Genomic DNA, 16,296 nt, shown 5'->3' on the forward strand with positions numbered 1-16,296 from the left:
AGAGAGAGAGAGAGAGAGAGAGAGAGAGAGAGAGAGAGAGAGAGAGACAGAGACAGAGACAGAGAGACAGAGAGAGACAGAGAGAGAGGGAGGGAGACACACACTCCCACACAAAGACAGAGACACAGAGAAATTGGGGGTGGGGTGGGGGGGAGGAGTTAGAGAAGAACACAGCTGAGGTCCATGAGCCTTGGACTCTGACCAGAGAGAGGGTGGGAGGGAGACACCGAGGCTTGTGCACTTACTCTCCAAGAAGCCCAGCCTATCTTACTCTCCTTCTCCCTCCTCCCCCAGGGCCAGGAGAAGAAAGCTTTAGCCATTCTAATAAACCTAGCGGGACTGCGGGCACTCTTTGCGGTGAAAGCCGAGCTCTAGGCTCCTGACGTCCCCCAAAGTCAGAGATTTCACGGGCTTAACCTTTTGTTGTGGGTCCACATGCTGAGCGGGAAGTGGGTAGCAGCAGCTTAGGGAAAGACAGCTGGTGAATCAGCTGGGTTGAATTACAGTCAGCAGAAGCTCAGTGGATTGTTCCATATATGGACCGGAGCAGAGAAAAGGCATTCCAGCAGATTTTCTTCAGGACTCCCCCAAAGTGTCCTCTTGGGATCATATCAGGCCATCGGGCAAAAGGAAGACTCTCATCCCCTCCACCTTGCGCTCCAGAGCTGTTTTCCAAGGTCCATCAGCCTGAAGAAATCGGACCCCATTGTGTCTGGCTAGAAAAGGAGGACTTTGGGGCTGAAGGTAGGAGGAACTAGGCAAGCAAAAAAACAAACAAACAAATATATATATATATATTCATTCGTTCCTTCATTTATTTATTTAGAATAGAGGTGCTTGGGATCATCCATCTAGGACAGCTCAAAGAGTCTACCTTGTCCAAATCTTCTATTATAGAGGAGGGGGCTGACTCCCCAAGATGTATGAGATGCTATTTGAATTAAATCCTTCTGACTTCACAAAGCTATTTCACTTTCCACCATAGTATCCTGGAAGAGACCTCAGAGAGCACCTCTAAACCAACCTCCTCATTTTACAGATGAGGAAACTGAGAAGTGACTCACCCAGGACCATGTAGTAGCCAACCACAGAGCTAGGAACTGAACTCAGACCCTCTACTCCCAAATGGAGCACCTTTCAGGGTATATTTTAGGTCCGGTTGGTTCAGGCACAAGGACATCTGAGAACTGGTCCCCACACCCACCACCTCATCCCCTTGGAATCTAGGACCTCTTCACCCTGTTCTCAGACTTCAAAAATCCAAGCTGAAACCAGCCAGAATGGATTCTGGAGAAAGATGTCAGGGATGAGAAGAAACTAAACTATGTCAGCTGGATAGGGTGGTGATGATGTCACTGATGGAGAGACATGCCTACTTGGCAGAGGCTCAGACAGAGTGACGCTGTCCAAAGGGAGCCCAAACCAGGGCTTTGAATGAACTAGTATAGTCAGGGCTGAATTCACCCAAGCAGAGCTCCACCAGCTGCCTTTCCAGACAGAGTGAGCCCAACTTGACCCAGCTGGGATGATGGGAACTAAGGGAAAGGAATGGCAGTTATGTCTGGAGGCTTGGGAAGAGAAAGAGAGAGTTTACATTGTGGGGGTTCTGTGAGCACTGAGGTGTTATTTATGGCATGCAAATCGTATGTATCCAAAATAGTGGGAAGATTAATATCTGTTATCTTGATTCAAGAATCTGGTGGTTTATTTAGAGGTGGGTGGAGGAGAATAGAAGAGGATCAGGTCCTGTGATTTCATCTGGGTAATTCTCCAAGTTACTCCAAGAGTTCTTAGTTTTGTTTTGTTTTTTTGTAGCTGCTATCACTGAAGTGTTTTGAAATGGGGAAAAATCCCAAAAATTAATGAAAATAAAGTTGTGATTGCTTTTTTTCCTATCCAAGTTTACCACATCCCTGAAATTTATCCATCGACCCTTTATGGATCTAGAGATTTCAGGTCAAGAATCTCTGAACTGATGAATGGAAATAAATAAAACACAATTTTATACATACATATATCTTTTTGTCAAATGATGCCTTCTGTAATGGGGGGAGGGGAGGGAGCGAGTTAAAATATTTTAATGTAATTTTACTGTAGGGTATTTTAATATAGCAAACTAATTTTTAAAAATCCCTGAACTCTTCAGATCATTTCATGTAATTGTTCAGTTATTTTTCAGTCATGTCTGACTCTTCATGACCTCATCTGAAGTTTTCTTGGCAAAGATACTGGAGTGGTTTGCAATTTTCTTCTCTAGCTCATTTTACAATTGAGGAAACTTGAGGGAAATAAATTATTTATTTGCTTAGGGTCCCACAGCTAGTGTCTGAGGCCAGATTTGAACTGAAGAAGAGTCTTCTTGATTCCAAGCCCCACACTCTATCAACTGTACCACGGAGCTGGCCATTCATATTTATATCATATAGATATAGAGATATCTATAGATCTCTCTATACACACATGTATATGTATATTATAGATGTATCCATATCTGCATACATATACACATATGAGTGCTTATTGAATTACAGATGATCTATACTCATTTCTAACTCAATAAGCACTCATTAGGTGTTACCATGTACCAATCATCATGTTTTTGATGAGATACAAAGACAAAATGAAACAATTCCTGCTCCCAAGGAGCTTACTTTCTGCTGAAGAAAATAACATATATGAGAATCATCTGTAATTTATAAACTTAAAGAGCTTCTGGGGGCACTGAGAAGTTGAGTAGCTTGTTAAGACCAGTGAATCAGTCACCTAGCATTTATATATATATATATGTATGTATGTATGTATATAGTGTATCAGACACTATGCTAAGGTTGCCCAATTAGTAGGGAATCAGAAATAGGTCTTAAGTCTAAGACTTCCTGTCCCTAAAGCCAGTGCTTTACCCCTTACTCTAAAATGCCTCTTATAGGTCAGTCAACAAGCACATATTTTTGAAAGCTCCATCTACTGTGCTACCTACCTGACCCTGAAATCCCACATTCTATACGGTCTTCCTCCTCCCCTCCCATTCTAGTGCCTTGGCTCTGTTGATTATTTCCTATTTGTCCTGTGTCTACCATGTTTATAAATAGTTGTTTGCATGTTGTCTTCCCCATTAGGCTGTGATCTTCTTGAGAAGAAGGACTTGTCTTTTGCCTCTAAGACAAATCTTCTATGGGATATAAAGGCAAAAACTAGTCCCACTATCTCCAGTGATTAATACAGTGGCTGGCTCATAATAGTTGCTTAATCATTGTTGATTGACTGGTTGACTCTTGGAACAAAGTCCCATCTATTTAATACTAGCATTTTATTATTAGCTTTGCTATATAGCAGCAAAGGATGAATTATCACAGTAGTATCTGAAGAACTGAAAATGGATATCCCAGAGGGAACAACAGAAAGGAACATGGTGGATGTTGACAGGCTACAACATATAACCAATGAAAAATTTCAAAGAACAGGAGTAAAAGATGTTATCAGAGAAATGCATTTTAGGAAGAGATGTGCTGGTCATATGATGAGAGTGGAGGGTGACCAAAGGATGATTAGAGCTCCCTACTGTTCTGGGAATATCAGGAGAAAGTGAGAAAGTTCTCCAGCATTTTGGGTAGAATCCCTCTTCTGGGAGGACATGGTCAACAATGGATTTTAACCTTCACCATCAGAGGGAACATCCAAATTGATGAGATCACAGATCCCCTTGATAGTTGAGGATAATCCTACTGGATTGCCCTCTAAAATACTGAGTTCTACACACACAAAATGCAGTGCCATAAGTGGAGTGATGAGATCACAGATCCATTTGAGATATGGGAATAGTTCTACCATATTTCTCTTGAAAAATATTCAAGGAAATTGATGTCCCCTCAGTGGTATATATTTTACTATTTCCCCATATTCAATCTAAATTGTATTCCATATGTTAAAGACAGAATACATTTTGCCTTTCTTATAGCCTTTTTGTGGATCACAGGTCTTTAACTAGCAAATAACTCATCATTAGATTACCCCAGTAGACTCTCAAGCCTCTTGTTGCTGTCCCATACAGCCTCTTTCTCTTCTACCTTCAGTTAAAGAGGTGGGGTTATTGTTGTTTAGTCATTTCCAGTCCTTTCCAACTCTTTGTGATCTCATTTCAGGATTTCTTGGCAAAGATACTGGAGTGGTTTGGCATTTCCTTCTCTAGCTCATTTTTACAGATGAGAAAATGGAGGCAAATAGTTTTAAGTGACTTGTCCAGGGTCACATAGCTAATAATTGTCTGAGACTAGATTTAAACTCAGATCTTCTTGACTCCAAGCTGGATACTTTACCCACTAAGCCACTTTGATGCCCCTTAACATGCATTTATTAAGAAGGTATTCTGTGATAGATACTGGGATATGTTGACAAAGATGACACACAGTTCTTATTCTCAAGGAGTTTACATTCAGTTGTGGAAAAAAACAGTATACAAATCATTTGGTATATACTTATACCCCTGTAATTCATTGTAATTCAAGTTTCTAGCCAAATATGCTGCAGCAAATGTGTTGGGACTCCAAATGGTAAGGAGAATATTTACACAATTTTGGAGATTCATGTGAGGGGTGAAGTTGGTTCCAGACATTCTTTGAGAGAGATACTTATAGTCCTTTCCTGGATATTCTGGAAGAGCTATGAGAACTCATCTAAAACAAAGGTCCTTAACATTTTTTTTATGTTATTAACCCCTATGTTGTTTGGTGAAGCCTTTGGACTCATTTTTAGAAAATGTTTTAAAAATCATAATCTAAGGAATTGTTACATTTCAGTTAGATAGAAATGAAAATAAAGATTATATATACATGTATATTATAAATATATCTCTTTTTTTATTCAAATTTACAGACTCCCTGAAATCTTCCCATAGAGCCCTCAAGAGTCTATAGATTTCAGGAGAAGACTCTGATCTCAGACAATCTCCTTAACTTCTACAGGAAGCATTCCCAAACCTCTTAATTCTAGTGTTTTACCTCTCTTAATTATTTCCTATTTATCCTATTTACAGATTGTATAAATTTGTTTCCATGTTGCCTTCCCCATTAGATTGCAAGCTCCTCCAGGGCTTTTTTTTTGTATCCCCTGAACTTAGTACAATGCCTGGCTCATAGTAGATATTTAATAAATGTTTATTGAATTGAATTTTTTCCAGATAATGAAACTGAGGTATAGAGAAGTTAAATGACTTACCCAAGGCCACAGAGGTAATGTCAGAGGTAGGAATTAAACTCATGTCCTCTGATTATAGAGCTGAACCCTAGTATAGGCTACCAATCTCAACTCTGTTACTGACATCCATAATGATATGGAGGCAATCTTCTTCCCTCCTAAATGCCACCTGAAAACAAAAAATTCCCAGAGTTGTCTGCTTCATAAATGGCCAGGCATAGAGGTGAGTGGGATGATATTTGTAAGTTCTTTCAGGACATACAGGGACTCTGTCTTGTGTTTCTCTTTCCCCACCATTCCCTTACCCTCCCCCCAATTTCTAGCACAGCCTTAGACACTGGTGTGCCCCAGTTGTATAGCTAGAATGAAAAGACTTTTGAATAGCCAGGATGCCTCTGTCCTTCCGCTGAAGGGCTGAAATCTGGGGCACAAAGAGAGAGTAGGAGCAATGGTAAAGGGCTAGGAGAATTTTCAGATATTCCGAAGAGGAAGCAAATGTAAAACACAATGAATATCAAGATCATGGTAGCAAAGAACTGTAAATTGAAGAGATGCCCATCCACTGGGGAAAATTGTGACATATGATTGTGATGGAATACTACTATACCATAAGAAATGACAAACAGCTTAATTTTGGAGAAACATGGAAAGACCTACATGAAATTACAAAGAGAGAAATGAGCAGAACCAAGAGAACATTATAGGGGTAGCTAGGTATCTTAGTGGGTAGAGAGCCAGGCCCAGAGCTGAGAGGTCAAGTCTGGCCTTAGACACCTCTTAGCTGGGTGACCCACTTAAACCCAATGGCCTAGCCCTTACTGCTCTTCTGCCTTGGAACTGATATTTAATATTTATTCTAAGACAGAATGTAAGGATTAAAAAATAGAGAACATTATATACATCAACAGAAATAGTGTTTGAAGAATGACTTGTGTATGTCCATCTCCAGAGAAAGAACTGATAAATAGAAATAAGTAAGATATAGTTTTATATATACATATATTTTTTGGTCAAATGATGCCTTCTCTAATAGGGGAAGAGGAGAAAGGAGTTAATTGAATAGTTTAATGTAATAAAAGTAAATAAATAAATTTAAATTTAAAAAAGAAAAGAAGGGGTTGAGGGACAAAAAAAATGTCCTTTCCCAGAGGGATAGCTAGTCCTAGAGAGCCAATAACGTTGATTTTCATTGATTTAAGTTCAAGCCAGATGATGAAGGAACACTTTAGTTGGCTTTACACTCAAAGCTGTCGTAGCTCGGTCACACATACTGATGCACACACATCACTATGTTGGCAAGCCAAGAGGACGGAGCTGTTGTTTGTCCCTTGTCTATTATCACCAACCTCCAATTCAAGGTTGCCTTGCTTCTGGGTCTCTGTAACTCTTCCAAGGCTTCTGCCAAGACTTTGTTTCTTGGTTCCCCCTGGTGGAAGAAACAGACTGCAGATGTTTAAATCAAGGGCTGTAGAGGTCATCTAACCCAAACTTAAAGAAACAGAGGCTTATAGAGCTGAAATAATTTAATCACTTTTCAGTCATGTTCGACTCTTCATGACCCTATTTGAGGTTTCCATGGCAAAGACTGAAAGGGTTTCCCATTTCCTTCTTCAGCTCATTTTATAGATAAGGAAACTGAGGCATATAGGGTGAAGGGACTTGCCCAGGGTCACATGGCTGGCAAGCATCTGAGATTGGATTTGAACTAAGGAAGAAGAGCCTTTTGGATTCCAGGGTTAGCACTCTATCCATTGTGCCATGACACATAGAAGAGCAAATGGCCAGTCCTTGGCAGAGCTGCTAGTCAAATCAAGCTCAGAGATTCCAAATATATGCAAAAAAAAAAAAAAAAAAAAAGAGTCCTTGCCTTCCAAGTGCATATGTTCTAGCTGGTCCTCAAAAGCAGGGGACCTACAGGCAGAGGTGTGTTGGAGCTAGCTTGAACTGGCTCTTGAAAGCAGATCTTTAAATTTTCAGTGTGAACATAGCTATGGACATTTATTTTGCATATCTTCACATATTTGTAATGGTCTTTATTTTTCTTGTCTTCTCATTAGGTGGAAAAGGAAGGGGGAGGGGAGAGAATTTGGAATCAAAAATACTAATTTTTAAATTCTATTAGAAATTTTTTTTTAATTCAGTGTGATCAATTATATTTCAGAAATCACCAAGTACTGCAAATCAGGACTTGATTTATTGTTTTGTGGTCTAAACTGAAGAACATAATGGAGAAAATGTTAATAATTCAGATTAAAATGAAAAGTGTATTTTGTGTTTTTTTTAGTTTTTTTCTTGAATGCCAATTGTTACACATTTACCAACTGCCTACAGAACAATATTCTTCCTGCTATACCACACTGCCTCTATTGAGCCATAACTGCACTGTTTGGTTGAGAAATCTCTTTTAGCTGCCATCAGGTAAATGATTTACTGAGTGGTTGCATAGCTGCCAAGGAACACACAACAGTCCTGTCCCTAGAATGGAATTTCCATTCAAAGTACTGCCTCCACCACTCAAACCCTTTCAGTCTTCTTCTACCCAACTGTCCCTCAGGTACTATAATCCAGAAACATCAGTCAACTTGATGTTTCTTGACTGAGACTTTCCATCTTTCAGTTCTGGGCATCTTCATTGGCTGTTTTTCATGCTTGGAATGCTCTTCCTCATCTCTGTCTCTTGGCTTCCTTTAAGCATCATATAAAGGGACCTGAATGAAATCTTTCCTGATCCCCTCAATGCTGGTGCCTTCCCCTTGAGATTATCTCTAATTTATCCTGTATATTTTGTTTTTACTTAGTTTTTTCATGTTGTCTCCCTGTTTGGCTATGAGCTCATTGTGGGTCAAGGACCTATTTTTGTATCTTTAACACTTAGCACAGTTCCTGACCATTAATAATAATAATAATAAGAAGAAGAAGAAGAAGAAGAATCTTCTCTTCCTTTTCTTGTCCTCCTCCCTTTCTCATCCTCCCCCTCTTCCTTTTCTCTTCCTCCTTTTCTCCTCTTCCTCCTTTTCTTCCTCTTCCTTCTGTCCTAGATTCAATTCTGAAGTATCAATTCCAAGGCAGAAGAGCAGTAAAAACTAGGCAGGTAGGGCTGAGTGACTTGTCCAGGGTCATATAGCTAGAAAGTATCTGAGGAGAGGTTTGAACCAAGGACCTCCTTTCTCTAGGCTTGGATCTCTATCCAATAAGCCACTAACTGCCCTTGAATAAATACTTTTGAGTTGACTTGGCATGCCATTTTGGAATATCGAGAAAGGTAAAATTCTCTCTCTGTCTTCAAGAAACTTCAAGGAACTCATATTCTAATGGGAGAGACAATATGCAAAATAGTCATGTACATACAAGATATATATATATATATATATAGTGTAAAATATATGTTATAGTAATATATATAATACATATATACAGAATAAATTGGAGGTAATCTCAGAGGGAAGATACTATCAGTAGAGAATTACAAGAAAGCTCTTAAAGAAGGTAAGATTTGAACTGAGATTTGAAGAAGTCAAGTTAGACAAAAGGCAGTGATGAGAAAGAGAAATTCCATGGGGACTACAACAGGAACCATTCCTTCTCTAATACTGATTCATCTAAGATTAGGAAAGAATAATCATAGCAGTGTGACCCTGGGCAAGTCACTTAACTCCAATTGCCTAGCCCTTATCACTCTTATGCCTTAGAACAGATATTTAATATTGATTCTAAGATAGAAGGAAAGGGTTTTAAAAATAGAAAAAGAAAGAAGGAAAGTCTAGAACTCTTTCTTCCTCCAAGTCAGAACATGTGCAAATGATGAAAAATCTTTTAAATTGGTTATTGAGCCAGAACTAAGTGTTCCTTCAAAAAATTCAAGCAAGTGGAAGACATCTCTCTTCCCCAGCAGTTTTTGAGTAAAGAACAGCTGTGGTGGACCTCTACATGGGAGGCAGCCTCACACCTTCTGTTTCATCTGGATGCCATGTAGCCATAAAGTCTTGGCTTCTGTTGTATTTATTTTTTCTTAATTTGGGATGAATGAGTATCAGAAAGGGAAAGGTCCAGATTATGACTCTGTCAACTCTGAGGGGAATGATCTGTTTGTTTGATTCAGATCATCAGTGAATCAACCCAGCAGTTAAGACACCATGACCTGCAAAAGAATGATTCTTCTCTGAGCATGACATGTCACACCCAAAAGTGCATTGGGAGAAGCAGTGTTGGTAGTTATCTTTTTAAGTTTAAGTGGACTCTCTCCAGGGACCAAGGTGGTAGAGGAAAATGGGCTCCTGACTTAGGAAGGTTTTTATACCTTAATTTTTTTGTTCTTTCTTCTTAGTAAATATCCCTTTAAAAAGCAAATTGGTTACATGTAAAACTCAGTGGAATTGTGCATCAGCTAAGGGGGGTTAAGGGAGTTTGGGGGAGAGGGAAAGAACATGAAATATATAACTATGGGAAAATATTCAAAATAAAAATTAAAAAAAATTGGTTAAAAAAAGCAAGTTGGTTAATTCCTAGTGAGGTGGTGATCACTAATTAGATAACATAATCAATTAAGATTGGATAGGACTTCATATGCAATGGCATTAGAATGACATCCCATATTTGCCAATTGTATGGGTACATGGTGGAAGCTAATTGCTTTAATTTGCATTTCTCTAATTATCAATAATTTGGAGTATTTTTTTCAGAGCGCTATAGAAAGTCTTGGTTTCTTTCCTTGAGAAATTCCTATTTATATAAACTGGAATCTAATGGGATGCCTTTTAACGGAAAAAAGCCTGAATAAATGATAATACATAAATGTGTTGGCATAATCTTACGTTGTAAGAAATGAAGAAATAGATGATTTCCAAAACACATGGAAAGACTTCTATGAATGGAAGTAGGGGGAAGTTGGCAGAACAAGAAGAAAAAATTATACTATAATATTAATATTATGAAAAAGAACAATTTAAAACAATTAACAATTTAAAAGATTCTTATGAATCAATGAAGAATGAAGTGAATAGAACTGGGAAAGCAATTTATATAAATGACTCTCCATTATGGCTTATTTATCTTAGGTAATCCGGTAAGAAATAATTCATACTTTTATTGGGCTACACAGGCCACTCCAACATAACAAAGTAGTGATCCTAGAGGGAACCACCTAGTTGCCCAATGATAAATGATCATTGACTTGAATTGAATGAATTGGGTAATGCTTATAAACTTCAAAAAGGATTTTGAATGTTTCTACTTTTGAATTTTCTACAGTGCCTATTATGGTGGAAGGCAATTCAGCAAGAAATGATAGAACAAAATCAAAAGGCTGAAAAAGAAGAAAACATAAAATATTGAAAACAACTTACCTGGAAAATAAGATAAGTAGAAATAATTTAATTATCATTGACTTCCCAGAAACCATGATGAGGAGGGGGAAAAGCCATACACACCATAATTCAAGAAATCACAAACAAAAATTGCTCAAATCTATTAGAAACAAGGGCAGGAGCAAGCAGCAAGATGGTACAGTGAATAGTGCACCAGGCCTGAAGTCAGGAGGATCTGGGTTTAAATCTGACCTCAGACACTACCTATCTGTGTGATCCTGGTAAGCCATTTAACTCCCATTGCCTAGCCCTTCCTCCTCTTCTGCTTTAGAATCAATACTTAGTATCTATTCTAAGACAAGAAAAAAATTTAAAAGAGCAAAGTAAGGATTTAAAGAATCAACTAATCATCCCCTGAAAGAAACTCCAAAAGGAAAAGTCCCAGGAAAGTCATAGGCAAAAATTGAGAGATTCTACTTCAAAGAAAAAAATAACACAAATATCTAGGAAGAAAGAATCCAAGTATCAAGCAATCAGTAAGGATCTCATAAGACTTGATAGCTTCTATTATAAATGAGAGAAAGAGATACTAGAATATAATATTTGAAAAAGGCAAAATATATGATAGACATAACCAGCTTATACCAACTTGAAAGAGTCAGTTATTAAATTTTCAGCATGAGCATTATAGAGAGTGGTCAACAATGCCAGATACTGCAAAGAAGTCAAGAAGGGTGAAGACAAAGAAATGTTCGCTGGATTTGGCAATTAAGAGATCATTAAGTAACTTTAGAGAGAGGTTTCAGTTGAGTAATGAAGTCAGAAACAGATCATAAGGAGTTGAGAAGTGAGTGACAAAAAAGAAAGTGGAGGCAATGAGTGAAGGGAGCTTTTTCTAGGAGTTTGTCTTCATGGCCATTGGAATGAAATATTCCCATTGTGATAATTAGATTAAGTCTACCCTGCCCATCTTTAGATTTAATCACCAAAGGTGAAAACATCTCTACTTAACTCACAAGTTGGGAGGTCTGTGACTCATGTGTACTAGAGTGAGTGACAAATCAGAATTTACTGATGGCCTCCTGGGCAGTCCTAAGAAAAGCATCTATTGTGATTGGACACATAAACTAAGAGGAAGGCACAGGAAGTGATGCATAAGAAACCCCTTTAAAAAGAGAGCTCAGTGAGTTCAGCTGATTCTTCTGGTTTATGACCGGGACTTGGAGGATCTCTGGAGCTGGGACCCTGAGACTTTGGTGAGACTGTTCTTAAATCTTTTCTTTGGAATTCTAAGTGGTGAGTATAAAGACTGGATCTTCCTGAACTTCTCTTAAGGAACTTCCCTTTCAAAAGAGACTCTGTGACTGAAGCTTTTCCCTCGGCTGAGGGTTAATTAGATCTGCTTGGATTAAACTAGGGGATCAGAGCAAAATACCTAGTGTGTTAGATTACTTATCCTACCTTATCCTCTCATTTCCTTATTTCCTCTTTCTCTCCTCATTTGTAAATAAACTTCCATAAAGGTCATTCTGACTTGAGGTTATTATTTAATTGGGGATTGATAATTATTCAATTCCCTGGCAACCAAATCTTTTCATATTCACCCAAACAAAACCCCTTTTTACCCATTCTGTTAGTGGAAGTTCTCACCTCCTTAACTCAGGGATGGATTTGAAGCTGGTCAGTTCCCCTGTGAAAAGGGAATTCTTTGTTCTCTTTGTCTATTCTGAGTTTGTACTTGTGAAAGGGAATCCTTTATTCCCTTTGTCTATTTTGAGTTAACAGTAATACAGAATATATAATAAATACATAATACATAATAAAAGCAATAACAATAAAATACACCTACTTAGTATCTCACTAGATTGTAAAGACAGGATTAACTCTCCTTTGTCTACTTTTCAATTGAATCAACAAAAGCTTGAATATTCTACTTAGCACTAGGTAGAGGAGCTCTAATTCCTTTCAACTCAATCAGCCAGGAAATGAGAATTCACACCTCAATTAGCCAGGAATCTGTGAACTCTTTTGGTGAGTATTCACCTCTCCAGAAGGTAAGAAGTGGTTCCTACAAACACTACCCCATGGGCAGTGCTAGGCAATTTGGAAGCTGTGATTGGCCCTTGTGAAGAGGGGAAGAGACAAGAAGCCACTATAAAAGGCCCTGAATTTCTGGGGCTAGGGAAGTCGATTTCAAGAAGGAAGGCAGCTTCAAGAAGAAGGTCAGTTCAAGGAAGAAAGCTGGCCTCAGGAGTTACCTTCATCTCAAATCATCATCTTGACTTGCCTCTTGGAGGGAACTTGGGTGAGTGGATAGCTGGCTTTCCCCTCCTGTCTTCTGGAGAGAGTTTAATTCCAGTTGAAGGTCAACAAGTTCAAGCACCTGAGCAATATTTAATTGGATAGGTTAATGTTTTCTCTACCCTCTTGTATTTCTCTGCTTTCACTCTTTCCACCTCTTTTGTAAATAAAAGCTATTAAAGTCATTTTGATTTTGAGCAATAGTACTTTGAATTGGCAATCACCATTATTATTTATAATCTTCACATATTTTAGTCAAACCATTAAAATTTAATCCTATACCCCCAACCTGGTTTAGCTCATCAGATGGTTTTACCTGGGTGTGATTGTTAGATGCTTCTTGGAGCCACAGGTGAGAGTTGGACACCAAAGGCGAATGAGCAGCCCAGAAAAGTGTTCAACAAGCCCTCTTTGGAGATATGAGTTGCCCTGGCCATGCATAGGGAATCATGCCCTATGGTTCCTTATATGTGACTTCACATTTATTCCAAGGCCATACATGACCCCTACAAGTATTCCTTCTAATTATGTGCATTTCACTGCTGGTGGTACAGTACCCAATTAGAGATGGAAGAGTAGATCCCAAATGAGAGCCATTTTTCTTGCTTGATCTTTTTTTTTTGAGACCACATCTTCTTTCATACACATATATGAGTGCATAAACTGCTCCTATGTCCAACTTCACCACTAATAGGCACAGGATCTTTAACTTGCCATTTATAATCTTCACCTTGACCAGTTTATTCTTTCTTAGGCAACCTAATTACTTCCAACCTCCCATCCCCCTCACCACATTGGTGCTGGATTTAGTATGAACATCTAATCAGATTTCTCTCTTGCAGTTCAGAACTCTTAAGCTTAAAGAATCTATTAGCTTCAGCCTCCTAAGTAAAGAGGATTATATGGCGAGTGCCACTCCATGGACTCTTGTTGCTTTGTTTGTTATGATGTTTGATTAAATGTCTTTTGTTTTAAATGACTGTGTCTACTGGCTGGCTGGTGAAAGTGAAATCATCAGCAGGGGCTCATGAGATAGGTTTCTGAGTCAGTGCTGACCCACAAGTATCTTGAACCTTGAGTAGCTTTTCTGGAAGTCCACAGATTATGGGAAATCTGTTACAGTATCTTTCACAAATTCCTTTCATAAAATGACTGGGTTATAAGTGTCATCTGTTAACCATTTTCCAATATAGCAAAGTGATCCACATCTTCAATGTTACTACTATACAATATTCTATAATTTTAAGTAGAAAAGGTTCCTGTTGTTGATGGGACACAACTTAGTATCATGAGGCCACTTGTCTATCTAGGACACCTTTGTAGGTGAAGGCAGTTCTGACTTTATACAGTGTTCCTCCTTTGGTGTTTTCACACCAGGCTTCTGTGATCTCCTGTCCCATCTTTGCCTTTCTGGGAGGAACAGATCTACTCATTTTTCCTTTTTTTTCAGATGACTATGACTGCACTCCTACTGTTAGATCTAGGCAACCCTGGTGGGACCACTTACCTTGTCCCTTTAGCTCAGGAATAAGAAGTGTTGGAACTAACTGGGACCTGTTTTCTCAGTCTTTTACCTTTCTTCTTTAAAAACATTTTCATTTTCTGCAGCAACTTGTCATGTCCAGTTTGCTCTCTGATTCTTTCAAGGCTGGACAGGTACTCTGAGCCTGTCCTCTTCCATTAGGAACCTTGCTAAATGCTACATCCTTCTTTTTTCAGGGATACAGAGAACTGGAAAGAGACTTCCTGTTTATTCTCTGAGTTGACTTTAAAATCTTTACAAGCTTTCCCACACTACCCAGTGACCTCAGAGTCCTGTGACTTCAAGACACTTACCAAGTCAAACACAGGTCCCCTGAAAAGTTCCATCTGCTTTTCTATCGCAGTTCCTTACTACTGCTACAGTATTCCAGTGATGTCCTCTATCCAGAGCTTAAATAGTTCTTCAGTGAGGCATGGATACTCTCCTGAGGTTGTTTAGTGTTTTTTTTTCTGAACTTGGCAAACACTAAATAAAGGAGGCATTTCCATATACATTGTAGAACAGTAGGGGATTGTACATGAAACTGTGAATCTCTCATGTAGATCTGCTCATGTATAATAAATCCAACATGAACTTTCAAAGTTAACTTACTTGGCTACAGTTCCTTCTGGATTTTCTTCATGTCTTTTTATTTCCCTCTCTCTGTCTTTTTATTAATTAAAAATTTTATTTACCCCCCCCCCAATTATGTGTAATTACAGTTTCCAATATTTTTCTTTCTTTTTTTTTTTAATAACCCTTACCTTCTGTCTTGGAGTCAATATTGTGTATTGGCTCTAAGGTGGAAGAGTGGTAAGGGCTAGGGGTCAAGTGACTTGCCCAGGGTTACACAACTGGGAAGTGTCTGAGGCCAGATTTGAACCTAGGACCTCCCGTCTCTAGGCCTGACTCTCAATCCACTGAGCCACCCAGCTGCCCCCAGTTTCCAATATTTTTTAAAGAATTTTGAGTCTCATATTCTCTTTCTCCCTCCATCTTCACCATTCCCACTCATTGAGATGGTAATTAGTCTCATACAGCTTTTTATATGTGCAATCATGTAAAATATTTTTCCATATTAATCCTTTTAAGAAAGTGAAAAAGTTTTCTTTGGTCTGGATTTAAATTCTATCAGTTGTTTTTCTCTGGAAGCAAATAGCATTTCTTATCATGAGTTCTGTGGGATAGATTTGGATCATTGTATTGCTGAGAATAGCTAAGTTATTTACAGTTGTTCATTGTACAGTATTCCTATTACTGTATATAATATTCTCTTGGTTCTGCTTATTTCACTGTGCTTCAGTTTATGTAAAATTTTCTAGGCTTTTCTAAGCTCCTCTTGCTTGTCATTTCTTATAGCACAATAATATTCCATTACAATAATTTACTATAATTTATTCAGTCATTTCCTAATTGATGGGTATCATCTCACTTTCCAATTCTTTGCCCCACCCCCAAATATTTTTGTATATGTAGGTCCTCCTTTTTGTTTTTATCGCTTTAGGATACAAACCTTGTAATAGTATTGTTGGGTCAAAGGGTATGTACTCTTTTATAACCTTTTGGGCATAGGTCCAAATTATTCTCCAGAATGATTAAATCATTTTACAACTTCCCCAACAGTTAATTCATGTTTCAATTTTGCCACATCTCCTTGAAGTCTTGTAATTTTCTTTTTCTGTCATAATAACCAGTCTGATGTGTGGGGTATACCTCAGTGTTAATTTGCGTTTAATTAATAGTGATTTAAGGCATTCTCTTGCAAAACTATGGGGAACTTTAATTCTTTGAGAACTGCCTGTTCATATCCTTTGACCATTTATCAATTGGGGAATGACTTGTATTCTCATATATTTAACATATTTCTCTCTCTCTCTCTCTCTCTCTCTCTCTCTCTCTCTCTCTCTACATATATATATATATATATATATATATATATAGCTACTGTCTTCCTTCATTTCCTCTGTTCTCAAATGTGCT

Source organism: Gracilinanus agilis, chromosome 4 (assembly GCF_016433145.1).
Source record: "Gracilinanus agilis isolate LMUSP501 chromosome 4, AgileGrace, whole genome shotgun sequence".
Taxonomy (NCBI): domain Eukaryota; kingdom Metazoa; phylum Chordata; class Mammalia; order Didelphimorphia; family Didelphidae; genus Gracilinanus; species Gracilinanus agilis.